This window comes from Tursiops truncatus, chromosome 4 (assembly GCF_011762595.2).
Source record: "Tursiops truncatus isolate mTurTru1 chromosome 4, mTurTru1.mat.Y, whole genome shotgun sequence".
In the NCBI taxonomy this organism is placed as follows: domain Eukaryota; kingdom Metazoa; phylum Chordata; class Mammalia; order Artiodactyla; family Delphinidae; genus Tursiops; species Tursiops truncatus.
In genome coordinates this window covers 81,244,495-81,260,944 of record NC_047037.1, presented here as the reverse complement: position 1 = coordinate 81,260,944, position 16,450 = coordinate 81,244,495, and the positions used below count along the sequence as shown (strand labels likewise).

Here is a 16,450-nt window from a genome sequence, read left to right as displayed (position 1 = left end):
CAAGACTCTAATATAGAATCAAAAGATTTCAGAAGCTTACTATGAAGCACAGCCTAGGATCAATATTACCTTTATCAAAAGTCATAGTCAGAATAATAGCACACTACCTCTGGTGTTATATGTCCCATTGTAGGATAGTAAGTATGTGAAAAACCTATTTGAATGTTCATAGATTTTCTGCAATCTTGAGTTTTGGATTTTATAAGAAACCCTATTTGTGGATTGTGAGAAAGTAGGTCTGATACTCCAGAAAAAATTCATCGGAGTGAAGGCAACAGATGCCAATGTACAGCTGATCAAAGCACAGATAAGAAGTGTCAGGATGGTGGACAAACCACTTCCCAGTTTGATGTGTCTGCTGTTGTACCTCATCTGTCTAAGAAGCCCCAAACTTTGGACACACACATGGTCAGATATTCAATCCTGGTGGCTTTAAATCTTAGCTGATGGGACACAGAACACTTTAAACCGGTCCCATGTTAGCTATGTAGGGGCTGGTTTAGAGAACTCCTTTCTCTGCTAGAGTACTGAAGCTCACCAAGGTGTATCTACACATGCCATGAAAGCAACACTGATTTAGGCAGACTTATTGTAGAAGTACTATTCCTAACACCCATTTCCCAATTCAGGTTATTCTTCTGGTTCCTTCTCTTATTGGATTTCCCAAAGTCTTCCTAAAATACTTCAATATCAATGATATTCAGAAATAATTTTATAAAATACATGACACCTACATCTTCAGGCATGTACATGTACTCTTGGTATTTCTTTGTGTGGTACCATACGTTATTGTTTACATGAGAATACGTTACCATAAATTATCAAGAACTGGAAGTATCTAATATATCCTGAACATGAAACATTCATGTGGTTAATTTTTTTACATATAAAAAGCTGTATTCTGTAAAGTAACTTTTCTATACCTGTCACCCATCCAACCTCTTCTCAGCCCCCACTGCCTGTGGGTATCCACTCTTGCTAGTTTCTTAAGTATCCCGCCAGAGTTCATCTAGAGAAATACAACTGAATTTCATTATGTTCATATCCCCGTGTTAAATGTAAAAATAGCATTCTGTTCCCAACTGTTCCCATTGTTCTATGCATCCTGCCTTTTATTTATTTATTTATTTATTTATTTGGTTAACAGGAGATCTTGTCATATTAGTACATAAAGAGCATCTCTTTTTTTTTCAGCTGCAATAATATGTCATATGGTTGTCAATATAAATGATATTATATCATTTCATATGTGTGCATCTGATTTGTAGGATAAATGTTCAAAAATTTAATTTCTGTCAACAATTATACAAATTTTTAATATTAATAAATATCGCCAAAGTTCTTCCATGCAGGTTATATCAATACACTTTTTTCAGCAACATATAATAAAACCTTGCCTTTGCTTGACCACTACCATCCTATTATAACATAGTATAGTAGAAAGAGTACTAGGTTTGGATTTTTACTAATTTTGCCGGTTAGGAAAGTTACCTCTTTAAATCTCAGTCTTCTCATCTATTAAAAAAAAACTATATTGCAAAGTTATTATGAGAATTAAATAAAATTATTATATAAAGTGTTGAGTATAGTTACGTACCACGTAGTTAATACCAAATAAATAGAAATAATTGCTTTTTCCCTAACTTTCAAATCATGATGTATATTATACTTATATTAATTTGAGAAAAAACTACTTTTTGCATGATTTCATTTTCATTAGCTATAGTAATTATTATATTAGCTTACCAACTAATAGTATATAGTTAAGCTACTAATGCAAATGTGCACCGAGCACTCACTCACTGCTTTCCTTTATGGAGTAAACAGAAACTGAAGCACAGCACATGAATAAGAGAATAACAAATGTAGGCTTGAGAAACTGACACAGAAAGACTTGGCATTTCTGTTTAAACACAGAATATGAAATCCATGCAGCTATCTCTGTTCTCTCTAAAACCACATGACAACAAGAGTAAAGGGACAAAAAAATAATTTTTAACAAATGACAAAAGGACAAAGAGTATGGTATAGGAAACCACAGCAAATAATAGTTATTGTTATTAATCATTAATGATATTAATAACTTAATATTAATATGCAATATATGTAATAATTATCAGTTATATAGGTGAATGAATATTATTAACAAATATGTCATATTAATAATATTAATACATGAACAAATGTGAACATAATAAAAATAAATATTAACAATTATACTTACTATTAGTGAGAGTAATGCTATTTTTAAGTTAGAAAGCGGAGAAAAAGAGTGGTCAGTTACTCAGCAGGTAGGAGAAAGTTGAAACTGATGATATTAATGGAAAAAGAGAAGCAGCAAGCTAATTTGCACCACAGAACCCCAGAAAGGACCTTTCTATTAGGCCAAGATAGGAAATGAAATTCAAGTAGACTATATGGCTTGACAGTGATTGGTTACACAGTCCACACTACACAAACACAGTGCATGAATGCACTGACTACTGATCTAATCCCATATTATATTATACCTATATAAAAAGAAGGGACTCTGTGTAACGAATCACTGTCAATAGTTAGGGGGTCAATAAATTATATAATAAATTGAAAAATAAATAGTGTAAGCATGTCATTTAGAGATACAGAGACAATCACACAGCTAAAGTGTTGAAAGTCGTTGCCTCTGGGGAATGTAAGTGGAAGGATTTAGGGGGAAAGATAGGGTGCTATTTTTATCATTAAGCTTAAAGTATTATTTGAATTTTTAAACTATATGTATGAGTCATTTCTGAAGACAAATAAATTGAAATAAAGAGGAAAAAATGAAGGTTAAGCTAAATGTAGAGAGAGAATGATGCACCTTTTCTTTAAGTAAGTTTAGAAAGAGCTGTGTGCTGGGCAAGTTACTTCTTTAGAGGTACAACTAGTCTTTTGTACAGGAATTTGGTAGTACATGCTGTTTAACATACTTAACTAAGATTTCAGATAACAATGATTAGTTCCTTGATTGTGCTTTTAGAGATGTTAAAATTTTTTGTAACCAATTGGCTTCCAGGATACTTCTCTACCCGTCCCCATCCCCAACATAAAAATGATTCACTAGCATATCTTCCCAGATATCTTAGAAGAAGAGCAGGGAAGGAAAACAGTGAAAAGACCAGGCATTAAGTCTAAAAAATAACAGTCCTCATACTTCACCCTATCATACAGATACAGATACACTCTCACACATCACACATCACCTCCGCACTCCACCCTCCACCCCCAACCATTAAACACTGGGACCTCCCATTGATCTGAAACTACCTTACAGCCCAGAACAATACCAGGTCATCGTTTTGCAATCAAAATTCTCCAGTGCTTGAGAAACTGTTTGTATTTAATATAGTCAACTATGGCCCATATGGGGCCTCAGAGGGCTGCTAGAATCAATACAACGTTATACGTTCTTGACCTTTAAAATGTGTTCTCATCTCTTCTTCCAATGGGCATATCCTTTCCTAAATTATTGCCTTGGAATCTTGAACATTCACTTGAAAGAAACTGTTTCTAAATTTAAATTAAGCAGCATCCAAGGCACTCCTTTCTATTTTCTGATTAATAAAAATATTCACATGTTTAAGTTGGAAAGTAGCCGAGGAATGCTGCATTTTGAATATCACCATAGTACCTACCCATGGCAGGATCTCAGAACTTGGTCGTGGTCACTCAGATATTTAGTGATAAATTCAGGCATGGGACCTAGTTTGGGATTATTGTCACTATATTGGCTGCCTCTCAGGAGAGAATTTGTAGCATGGATTCAACACAGGTAATATGTTCCAAGGAGAACTGCAAATAGAATCTATGTCATCCATTATTTCAGCCTGTTTCATAAAAAAAAAAAAATTCTCTTTCATTTTTCTCTGTCTTTTTAAGGGAAGGTTTACCTTGATTCACCATTTCTTTTTCTTCCCAAGCACTCGCATTCTATTTGTTGGGTGGATCTCTCTTCCCTTTATTTCCACTTGACCTATATTTCTAGATTCCTTGAATTACCTTTAATTATCTTTCAGTTTCCATCCCTTGTTTGTATTTGATTTTCATTGTTGGTACTAATTTTAAAACAAAATTAGTCTTGGATCACTAGAAGTCTAACACAGGTAGTTTCTGCCCTGAACTTCTTTTCTGACCTACTGATACTGCTCTGTAAAGTAGAGGCTGCCAAGAATAGGAATGGGAGCTTGCAAAGTGTTCAGAGGAATTTAAGAAACATATTTTTTCTCACATCTGGGGAGCTCATTACTTCATCTTTCTTAATGAAAATGATGATGATGATGATAATGACAAGAAGAGTGATTGGTAATGTGATAATTGGTAATATGATAGACAAGTATCGATCACTTAAGGTATACATAACAGCAGTATCCAGAGACATGCATGCTAGATCCCTGTCCATTTCACACATGGGAAAACTAGTACAATACAGAGTGATTAAACTCTGCAGCAGGGCTTCCCTGGTGGTGCAGTGGTTGGGAGTCCGCCTGCCGATGCAGGGGACACGGGTTCATGCCCCGGTCCAGGAGGATCCCACCTGCCGCGGAGCGGCTGGGCCCGTGAGCCATGGCCGCTGGCCCTGCATGACCGGAGCCTGTGCTCCGCAACGGGAGAGGCCACAGCAGTGAGAGGCCCACGTACCGCAAAAAGACAAAAACAAAAACAAAAACTCTGCAGCAATCAGGAGAAAAGTCTAGAAGAGATCTAGAAGAGCTCCTGGTCGTAAAATAATGGTGCACGTACGCAGCCCTTCATTAGTTACATCCATTACAATTGCTTTCAGTACACAGTCTCTGGCAGGAGATGGAAGGAAAAAGAAAAAGGGAGCCAGCAGGAAATAGAAAGGCTTCCAATTTGATGGCATTTTCTTGAAAATAAAAAGGAGTTATAATAGGCAAACTTGAAAAACAAATATACGACACAAAAAGCAATTTTCTTAGCTACTTATTTTCAGTCTTGCCCCTGTTATTTTAGTACTGAGTTAGAAAACAACTTTTTTCTTTGCTCTCTACTTTTGTTTTGAGTGGGATACTAAAATCAAGGTGTTATGATGTGGTGGAGAGGAGAACCTATTCTTATAAAAACAGCATGTGGCCCTAAAAATCTAACCATTGATCACCAGGTAAAAACATACAGAGAGTGGAGTCTTATCTTGAAGTCAATCTAGTCCCAGGGCCTCACTTTCTAGGTGATGGAATTGAGGTCCAAAAAAATTAAATGGTTGCTAATTATTGTGCAAGCCAGATAAATGCTGTGCATTACACGGATATTCCAAGCTGCTGGACATCAACCTAAAGAATTATTTAAAGCCATAGCTCAGAAAAGAGTCCAGGGTTACAAAAATACTCCATTCAGCACAGTTCTGCTCCTGACAGAAGCACAAAAGATGGTTTCTTGCAAATCATGGTGGTAGTTCTAATAGCTACCAACCAGTGAAGCCTATGTTCTCTCCTTAAGTCACTACAGATAAATCATATCCTGAACCTAATTAAAATGTTGACTTCTCTACTTTTTGAGGTAGTCATATGGTTATGTTTAGTGTCCTAGGAACCAGATGCTAGGTGAACAAAGATGAATAATCAATCCTTGGTCCTTAATCTCAAAGAATCCATGCTATGATCTGAAGACAGATTGTTACAATACAGTGAATTATGGGAGCTGAAAAGAGAGCAGTAACCTAGCCTGAAGAGAGGGGGCAGATTACAAAAGCTACACAATAGCTTTTCCTTTGTCTTAAATTCACCTGTTAGAAGCTTCAAGAAGCTAGTTCTAACATTGGCTAGTTTGAACCCATCTATGTTCTCCCTAAGTAAAGTCCTCATTATTTAACAAGCCAAGATTATTTAACCCCACGCAAGTCATAGTCTTTAAAATCGATCCTCACATATCAGAGATTGCCAATTCTGGAGAGCCAGAGGTTTGTTTCAAAATTCTTACCTGTTCTCTGAGTGGGCCTCACAGAGGTAAGGATAGGTTAAATATTTCCCTATAAGACAGAGAGCTGTATACCTTTATAATAAAGATGAGAAAAAGTCTTTCCCTTACATGGTTTCAAAAAGCCTTTAATTGCACCCTCTTAGTAAGTTGGAGGGTTTTTCTAAACCTATTGACAATGAGGCTAAGACAGATGTGCAAGACATATAAATTATGTAGAAATCTGACCATATTTTAATCATTCTTTTGATTACCTGTTTGTTTTTCTTCACTGCACCTTTATACTAAACCTTACAGTCAGGATGGGAACACAAGACACACTCAAAATACAGACCCAGCATTTTAGATGCGCTTTATAGAAGAAGGATGGAGAAGAGAATGACAAAGCTCACAAGTGATCTATTCAAATATTTAAATGTTGAATGCACCGTGATTGACATTTCATCTAGTCTAAAGACTTTAGTCCCAAATTCCACTGCCTTTCACCAAAAGGAATCAATTCACAAAATGTTCAATGTGTTCTCAGGATACCTGCAACTCTATCACAAAGCCCCGTCGGCAGAAAGGTCACCTACTACGGGCATCATGCAAAAACCTGCTTTCGTTATGAATTAAGTTTGAATATATGAAATCATTTCTTTTAAAGAAAAGAAAAGAAACTCCCTGTTGATTGAGATTTCATCGAGAATGGCCTAAATGTTGCAGAGTACTATTCTTAGGCATATTCTTTCATTGGGCTTTTCTTTGAAAAAATAAATTATCGGTACATCAGGTATGGCCTCAAGATATGTGTGGATAACTACTTTTATTGAAAGCTTAATACATACCAGGTTCTGAGCAAAGCACTTGCTTTATATGCTTTTTCTCATTTAGTCCTCTCTAGAATATTATAAGGGAAAGTTTTCTTACCTCCATTTTATGGGTGAAGAGACCAAGATTTAGGAAGGCTAAGCAACTTGTCCCAGGTCAAATATTCAATGACTATTTGGAGGTGGAGGGATGATTTCAAACAAGCCACCTGACTCTAAAAGACAGTGTTTGTAATTTCCTCTTGCAGTCATGAAAATAAAGAGGAAAACCTCCTTCCTAGTAATATCGTCATGAATGACTGATTTTGAATGATCAAAGGAAGCCCAGAGATGATTTTAACCAATGTCCTCATTTTACAGATAAGAAACTGCCTTTAAACTTCCCTTTTTATCTGTATGGACATAACATAAATTATAAGAATCTATATGTCTGGTATGGTAAAAGTTTATTTCAATAAATACTGTATTTTTAATGAAGTATAGTTGATTTACAATGTTGTATTAGTTTCAGGTGTACAGCACAGTGATTCAGTTATACATATTCTCTTTCAGATTCTTGTCCCATATAGGTTATTACAAAATATTGAGTATAATTCCCTGTGCTATACAGTAGGTCCTTGTTGGTTAACTATTTTATATATAGTAGTGTGTATATGTTAATCCCAACCTAAATACTCTTGTTTTAAAAAATTCAAATATGAAAAAACATACAGTAGCTTCCTAGGAAAACAGCTATTTATACTGCTCTGTGGCCTCTTCCAAGCTTTACATATAACAAACAATGCACACAATGAATAGGATCATATCATCACACTGTGTATTACTTTTCTCACAGTATATTGTTTTTCATGTACCTGGATAGTCTGCACATTCATCATTTTAATGGCTATGTAATATTCCATCAAGCGGATGAAACATAAAACCAATTCACTGTTTTTATAAAACATTTGACTTTATTTACTAAATGCAAACTAAGTTTGTGTGAGCACGTATTAGAAATTGCTAGACACATTTTCAATGAAAAAAACCATTGCAGGGATAGGCAGATTGTTATCTATGTTCCACAAACCAGATTTGAGAGAAATGTTTTAATGAAATGCATAGAGATTTATTTATTCTGATTTGAGATTTTGAGGTATGGAATAGCAATTCTATGTCTGTCATTTGTAATACAGATTATTGTTATTATGATTATATATGAAGCTTTGTGAATGCACCCTGCACTTTATGAAAATATCATAGAGATAAAGCAGGACTCTGCCCCCAATGCTTATGAAAAAAGAAAAAAATGGGTAAAGTACAGATAATTGAACAGAGATGCATATTAGTAGATGAAGACTTCATAGAAAATGTAAGATTTGAGAATGATTTTAAATGGGAAAGGAAAGACCCTAGATAAAAAATAAATTTATAGTGACGACATCTCTAGGTTTATTTTTAACCAGCTGACAGACTTCATTGACTGCTTCTCTCAAGCACATAATTTAACTTCTGTAATTCTCTATTATCTGAGAGGAGCTTATCTACCTTTTGTGGACAGTTTAACTCTCAGAGGACTAGCTTTTCTGTTTATTTATCCCCAATTAGACTTGTTTCTACCTTCCCTGAGATATTAGCATCTGTCATGTTGAAGTCAACTTTTGCTTAAGGTATGTATCCTGTATTAATCCTTTATAGAATACATTTCATTTTACACTTTATTAAATTCAAAAGATCAAGGGAATAAGGAGGAGGTTTGATGGCAGTGTAGCCACTAGGATTGAGTGATAGGGAAGTGTTTCATAAAGAAATTAATTGATCCAAGTACTGAAGGAAAATTAGGATATAGTAAAGCCATCAAGGGGGGACAGGGCATCTCACACAGGGAAGCATGGAACATCACGGGCATTATATATGGTGTCCATAATGTCTGGAAACATTGACAAATGTACATATAAATGTTTACAAATGAATTATTGATATTACATTAAAATACATGGCATATTCAAAAACATCACATGGTACGTTCTATGTGGCACTCCTTACTAATAGTGCAGTTAAATGGGCTGCACAAAATTACAATGAATACAGTGCATTAATGAAGTACTTCCATCAATCTTTGCATATGCATCTGTGATTCATTGCTTTAGATGAATTACACCTCTGATTTTCACTGAATAAATCTTCACATTTAACGTAGCCCATAAAAAAGTAAGCCTGGGTGTTCAGAAGTAAATAAAAAAAAAACTTATCTATGTTTCTAGATTTTATGGCAATGCTATAGGATCTGCTGGCAGTTCAGTATGGCTAGAGGGTAGGATGGACATTGAGGAGGGAAGGCAGGAAGGAAGAACATGTATTTGGAGAGGGGCCCCAGTCATTCCAGCTATCTCAGCTGTATTCGTTTCCTTTTGCTGCTATAACAAATTTACCACAAATTTAGTGGCTTAAAACAACAAAAAAATATTCTCTTACAATTCTGAAGGTTAGAAGTCCAAAATCAGATTTGCTAAGTTAAAATCAAGGTGTCAGGAGTTCTGGTTCCTTCTTGAGGCTCTGAGGAGAGGCTTTTTCAGCTTCTAGTGTCTGACTATATCCCCTGTCTTATGGGCTCTTCCTCCATCTCCAAAGTTCATCATTGCAATCTATGCTTCTGTCATCACATCACCTTCTTCTCTTCTGTAGCAGTATCTCCCTCTACCTCCCTCTCATAAGAACACTTGTGATGATATCACTGGACCCACCTGGATAATCCACTATACTCCCCCATCTCTAGATCTTTCACTTAATCACACCTGCAGAATCCCTTTTGCTATATAAAATAATATATTCACAGGTTCCAGGGACCAGGAAGTGAGCATCTTGGTAGTGGGGGGGGCATTATTCAATCTACCACACCAGCAAAGTCCCTTCTAGACCAATCAGCCCCCCGAAAACTGCCAGATAACTTCAGCCACATGAGTGAAATCAGCTGATCCCAGCAAGATCAGAACTGCCCAGTTTAGCCCAAGCTAAATTACCCACCAGCAGGATACTGAGCTAAAAATATATGATTGTTGTTTTAAGCTACTATGTTTTGAAGAGGTTTGCTATGTTCAACAGGTAAAAAAAAAAAAAATCAATCTGCAAAATTTCTGTATGAGGAAACTATGGGTTCATCCAGGTGGCCATATTGGCAAGTAAAATTATGGATTTTGACTTGAGCTAGAAATTCAGGGTCACCTAACTGAATTTTAAACCAACAAGCAAAATGCACAGACTTGATTCCTATACTATGAGGTCATATTGGTAGCACCATGCTTACCATCCAATGGGGAGAGCATAGGACTTTGAGATTCTCCTATTCATAAACACTTAATTATAATTTCTCTTTTTTGAAAGGGTAAGTCTAATACTTTTAGAAGAATGCATTTCTCAGTAGGGATTCTAGTTTCAGCTTTTGTCTTCCAACTCAGAGCCCTGCCTTGAGAAGTTGTTGTGAGGACACAGTGAGGTAAAGTATACAAAAACCTACAACAGAGCCAGACACTCAGGAAAATGCCCATGGGTGTTATCTATTATTATTACCATCTCTTCACAGGGCCTGCACACAGTTAAGGACTCATCATCACCCAAGAAACCATGGGTTACTTCTACTGAGTAAGCCATAGGAGTGCCTTGACTTTCTAAAACCAACAGGCAGTCTTCTTATTTCATCTTTGCTGTGAGACCTTTCTTTGTGAAATGCTAATTCTACAAAGACTAGAATAGGTGAAAAAGAAATGAACTAGGTTTCTAGTCTTAGATCTGCTGCAAACCATGTCATATTATTTTTTTTAATTAAAAAAAAGATTTTTTATATAAACTAATTTTATTTTTATGCAGTATACATTTTATTACTTTGTACTAATACATCCTCATATTACAAAGGCAATTTAGTGGAAGAATGTTTCTTTTGATACTTGAATAATCTGAAAGAACACAAACAGAATTATACATTAAAAAATACTCATTTGGATAACAATAACAACAACAAAAAAAAGACAAGTTAAACAACAAAAAAACTTTTCCTTTCTTACAGGTGGACATTGAAGTGGACCTCATTTGTTTTTCTTTTTAAAAGCCTCCAAAGACAAAAGCAGCTTAAAATATAATTAAAATGAATAAAAAATGTTTACTAAATTATTGGTCTCCAGCACCATTTTCTGTTGTTTTGATGCAGGTTCTTCTTTGTCTGTTTCTTCTCTTGTGCTCTTTTTACTGGTCTAGATGCACCATTTTCATCATGTTCATCATCACTATCAAATTTAGTTTTCTTGCCCTGAAACTGTACTTTTCCTTTAGCAGACCCAGTCTGGGCAGCTTTATTTCCCTTTCCTTTTCCTTTAAATCTGCGACCTTTTGACTTCCATTTGTTTAGGGATTCTTGTTGATCTTCTATTATTTTTTTCAATGCTTCTTTTTCCACATCTCCTTCTAGTACTTTCCAGGTGACCTCTTTGTTCCTTAATTGTAGGTTACCATTATTTGCATCTTTTGCTTTATCCAGTGTTTCCTTAGCTTTTTCTTTAAACAGAATTATTCCCTCTTTGGCTCCTCTGACAAAGTCTATCCATTTTATTTCACCATGATTTGAGAAAAGGATATGCAAATCTTCTCTACATGTCTGATCATCTAAGTCCCCCGAGAATTTCAGCAAGCAGCTAATCTTTTCTTCTAGAGATTTCATTTCAGCATTTTCTGCTAACTTTTGTTTTTCTTCTTGCTCTTGTTTAGCTCATAATTTAGCATCTATTTTATTTTGCTTTCTTTCTTCATTTTTTTTTTTGCAAAGTAATCTTCCTTGAAAAGTATTAGCAGGTCTGTGTCTTTGTACTTCTGGCCAGGGGCCTCGACAAACTTAGCAGATTCAATGGTATCAAATACAGCAAATATTGATCCCTTAAATGCTTTGTGCAATGTTCTTTTCATCTGAATATTTAGTACCTGACCTTTATCTTCCAACCATTCTTTTATGTCATCAAGGGTTGCATCAACTGGGAAGCCTTTAATATAAACAGATCTGTTTTTTACATCATTTTTATACTCATCAGTCACTTCAGGGAGGGGTTTGCTTGGAGATCTTCTAATTTTAGTTTTATCTTCACTTATTTCCATGAGTTCCGCCTTTGATTTGCTCAATGCTTCTACTATTACATTAAAGTCTGTTGTCAGTTTAACCTATTAAATTTTATCATTATCTCCAAAGGTACCCAGGCTTCATCCAGTTTGATCTGTTCCTTTAAAAATTTGTCGCGTGGCAAATTGAAGTCACCAAAATAATACTCGATTTGATGACAGATTTTGACCTCCAGAGCAGCCATCTTTTCATTATCACCATTTTCTGCCATTCTGGCTATCTTTAAGTTCCCGGTCCCACAGAGACATGCCACAGGTCACTAACAGCGACAGCAACGTCTCCTCTCCCCAGCGCCTGGCGGCTTGCGCAACACACCTAAAGAAGATGGGGGTTGTCCCGGCAACCCTTGCAGCCAGGGTGGGTGGGGCTTCGGGCCTTACTGTGTCATTTTAAACAAGTCACTTAACCTCTCTGTGCCTCACTTTCCCTGTGTTCTAATATTTATTTAGTCAGCTTCAGGGAGCAATTGTAAGTATCAGCTGAACCAATTAATCAATCAGATGAACTGAGCACTAATGATGGCCTTGGCAATGTGCTAGCTATCCTGAAAACTTAGAAGTAAGTTATTGCCAGACCCAACTTTATAAGCTGTACCCTTTGTCTTAGTCCACTAGAGCTGCTCTAACAGAATACCATGGACTGGGTGGTTTATAAACAACAAAAATTTATTTCTTACAGTTCTGGAGGCTGTGAAGTCCAAGATCAAGGTGCTGGCAGATCCAGTGTCTGGTGTGGGCTCACTTCCTGGTTTATAGACCCTTATTTTTACTGTGTCCTCACATGGCAGAAGGGGTGAGGGATCTCTCTTATAAAGTTACTAATCCCATTTATGAAAGGCTCAGTCCTCATGACCTAATCACCTCTGAAAGGCACCCCCTCCAAATACCACCACATAGGCGATATAGGTTTCAACATGTGAGTTTTGGAAAGACATAAGCACCCCTTTTCATGCACATACAAGGGATTCCTGTTCCTGGATTAATGATAATATTCTAGAAAAAATAAAATGTACCTTCCAAGTTCTGTGTACATAACCATAAACACAGATATTATTTTAAGGTTTGCATTTAATATTGAAAAATCATGCAAAAATATGACAGAGGACACATGTATAAATTGTCCTTCTTCAAATTTACAAGAATTAAGAGTAAAGGGGTTAAAAAAATTCCTCTCAACTCTCAAACGCAAAGAGGATGGGAGTGGAAACAACTATAGTTAAGACACATCAAGAAAATTTTTGAAGCTGAAAGCAGATGGACAATTCTTTATGACTTTGCAGATGAAAGAAGAGCAAGAATCTTTATGATGGAAGCCAAGAAACAAGTGGTTTCTTGTCACAGAACCCAGTAAAATTCCTGGAATTATAAGTAGCAGATATCTCAAGATTCAGTGGGGATCAAGATGTAAAGATTGGTTGAATGCTTGCATCTAGTTAGATCCTTAGATCTGTACAGCATGACAAATAACACTCCCTCCTAGTCTTTCATATGCATACACAGACACATAGCAGAAAAAGACAAGTCACTTATTCTCTGGAGTGTTTGAATAAGAGGGCTTCCCTAAGAACAGTGGTTCTCAACCAGGTTCAGTTTGCCTCCAAGGGAAGATGTTTTTTGTCCCCAGTTTGGGGGGGGGGGTGGTGATGTTATTGGCATCTAGTGGGTAGATGTCAGAGATGCTGCTAACATCCTACAATTACAGGATGGTCCAAACAACAAAGAATTATTCAATCCTAAGCATCAATAATGCAGAGGTTCAGAAATCCTGCTCTAGAATATCAGAAAAAGTTGAGGGTGGGATGAAATATTAAAACCAGAAGAATTAAATGTGTATCTACACACTAAATGGTGAGAGCTATGTCTTGAATTATGAGTCTCCTTTATCCTCTTTACTCACCTAGCTCAGTTCTAAGAAACCTGACAATTTGCTTTATAACCTCCAGGCAGGTGATCAGAGGCTTCCTTTCTTGGGAAAACACTGTCTAGAGGAAAAGACCTGTGGATTCCAATAGCAGGAGCCTCCCTCCAGCTGACCACTCTAAAGTAAAGCCTGCCATCTTCAGAGTTGTGACACACTGTACTTAAATATAAATGGACAGGAAAGGATCAGCAGACATTGAGAAGAGTTATGACCTGAATGATATAGACCAAAGCAGAGGAAGGAAGGGAGGGAGGGAGGGAGGGAGGAAGGAAGGAAGGAAGGAAGGAGAGGGAGGGAGGGAGGGAAAGAGGAAAGAAAGAAAGGAAGAAAGAAAGGAGGGAGGGAGGGAGGGAGGAAGGAAGGAAGGAAGGAAGGAAAGAGAAAGGAAGAAAGGAAGGAAGGAAGGAGGGAGGGAGGAAGGGAGGGAGGAAGGAAGGAAAGAGAAAGAAAGAAAGGAAGGAAGGAAGGAAGGAACCAAAATAAGAAAAAGAAAAGAAAGAAACTTGAAGGAAACAGAGATAAGGCAGGAAGTAAAAGGAAAAACATGCTTAATATCGTCACAGATGTAAGTCAGGCTATGAAATAGGAAAAAGATGCTATAAGAAAAGCATATTAAGAGAACCAAGAAAAGGAACTCTAAACATTCATAGATAATATGAAGGAAATTTCCTAGGAAGATTAAAGACAGTGAGGTTTGTGATACTACCACAAACATTCACCAGGGCTTGCTCTTGTGAACTGGCAGCTGCTGGTTTTGTCTTATTTTCTCCATAAATATTCCACAAAGTATGTCACACAAATAATTCATACAAATACTCTGTATAAATCATACTAATAAAATGTAGATGGGCAGCAAATAAACGGAAAGAAAATCAGTTCAAAGGAAAATAAAAATACTTTTGACCATAAATCAACAGAGAGGTTATAGTTTGACTTCAAACCTACTTCAGTAAATTTGTTAAAAAATGAATGAAAGGGTAGTGATATAAATCACCCTTGTTTGTGAAAACCCAGTGACAGGGAGTTTCTCTTCTATTTTTTCTTATTATATTTACTGAGAAAAATATCAGAAATGCCAGTTACCATAGCTTTTTGATTGGCATAGGGCTGAATAATAAAAACTTGTCTGGGGTAGTTAAAATCTGCTTTACTTTACACTGATTCCTTTCTCATGCAGCTTTTCAGGTCAGCTGTGACATACAGCAAGTTACCCCTCTACCGAGATGTTTCCTTCAGGTTAGTGTTGGACATCATAGTTCTTACAAAGCTCTCATAAAGGGGTTATGATACATACATACCTCCATTTGTCTGATGCTTTTATTAGATGAGGGCCATCTACTACTAACCTTAGACATTCTCAAGGAGCCAGTAAGTTTGAAAAAGACTGCTGTTAAGGACCGATTTTATTAATAATGAACCTAAGCTCTGTACTTCAGTAATACTTTTCTTCTAAGAGTCCTGAACTATCAATACTTTGTGATTTAAATGAATTAAGGCCTATAAGACCCTTCGAGCTAGAGAAGACATGTTTTTGAAGTAGAAGATCTAAGAAAGAGAGATACAGAGTTAGTTTTACATTTAAAAAGTGAAATGAAAAATCACCGTTCCTAGACTACCACCCCGCACGGCCCGTGGTCGTATAGTGAGGGTACAGAGCTGAGGGGAGGGCCCCTTCCTGTCTTCTTGTCCCAGCCCTCCTCCAGCCCCTCAGCTTCCCAGACCCTCATGCAGCTGGCTGTAATTTCTTCCAGGAGCTCTTTTACTGTCTACCTTTCGGGATTAAAAAAAAAAATCAAAAACTTAAAAGACACACACACATACAAGTTTAAAAAAGCAAAGTGCAGAGAGAGGAAGCAGTGACAATTATTTTTTTGGTAATTATGCTTTTTTTAAATTTTTAGTATTTTTCAGTTTTTACTGTGGGTCAGCTATTGATATTTCATCAGGATAACCATTTCTTTGCTGAGTTCAGGTGACTGAAAGAGAGCCACACCCTCAAAACAAAACACACAAAACCACAGAATCACCTTTGATCTAATTTTTTATACAATGTCTCAGTTTCCCGTAACTTTGCACACAAGCTTCTGTGTTGAGTTGAATTGTACCTGCTTTTTTTATTTGCAGAGAGTGTGACTATTGAACTTGAAACGTTTTAAAAAGAATCACCTTTCTTCCCTTTTCTCTCATTTATTGTGTTATGTCCCACCTTGCTCTCTATACCCCTCTTTTCTTTTCCCTGGTTCCTCCTTCCTCTGCTTCCTCCATAGTCTTTTTCTTTTCCTATCTTACTAATGGTCTCATATTCTCAGACCTCGAACCAAACATGATGGGGGTCTTTCTGTATGAATCCGAACAAATCACTGAATCAATGTGGGGCTGGAATTAGGAGAGGGGCTCCCTTTCTACTTGACTTTGCTTAATCCACTTGGGAAGGTGGCTACATAATCCTTTCCTTCTGCTAAGCTCCCTCTTCTGCCCACAGTCCCATTTGTTAGGGGAGAAAGCAGTGTCCCACTATGAGTTCTGGCTTCCCCTTTCTCCCCACTGTGTCCTACTTGCATATGAAGCTCAGGCCAAGTGGCCTTCCCATTCTCAGCGATGGGAGAAAGGGGTCTGGGGATAACCAAACCCAATC

At 36.7% G+C, this 16,450-nt stretch overlaps 1 pseudogene; it reads right to left on the bottom strand.

The window, feature by feature from the left end:
• Positions 1-10,898: 10,898 nt before the first annotated feature.
• On the bottom strand, positions 10,899-12,145 carry LOC101338244 (lupus La protein homolog pseudogene; annotated as a pseudogene).
• Positions 12,146-16,450: the final 4,305 nt, after the last annotated feature.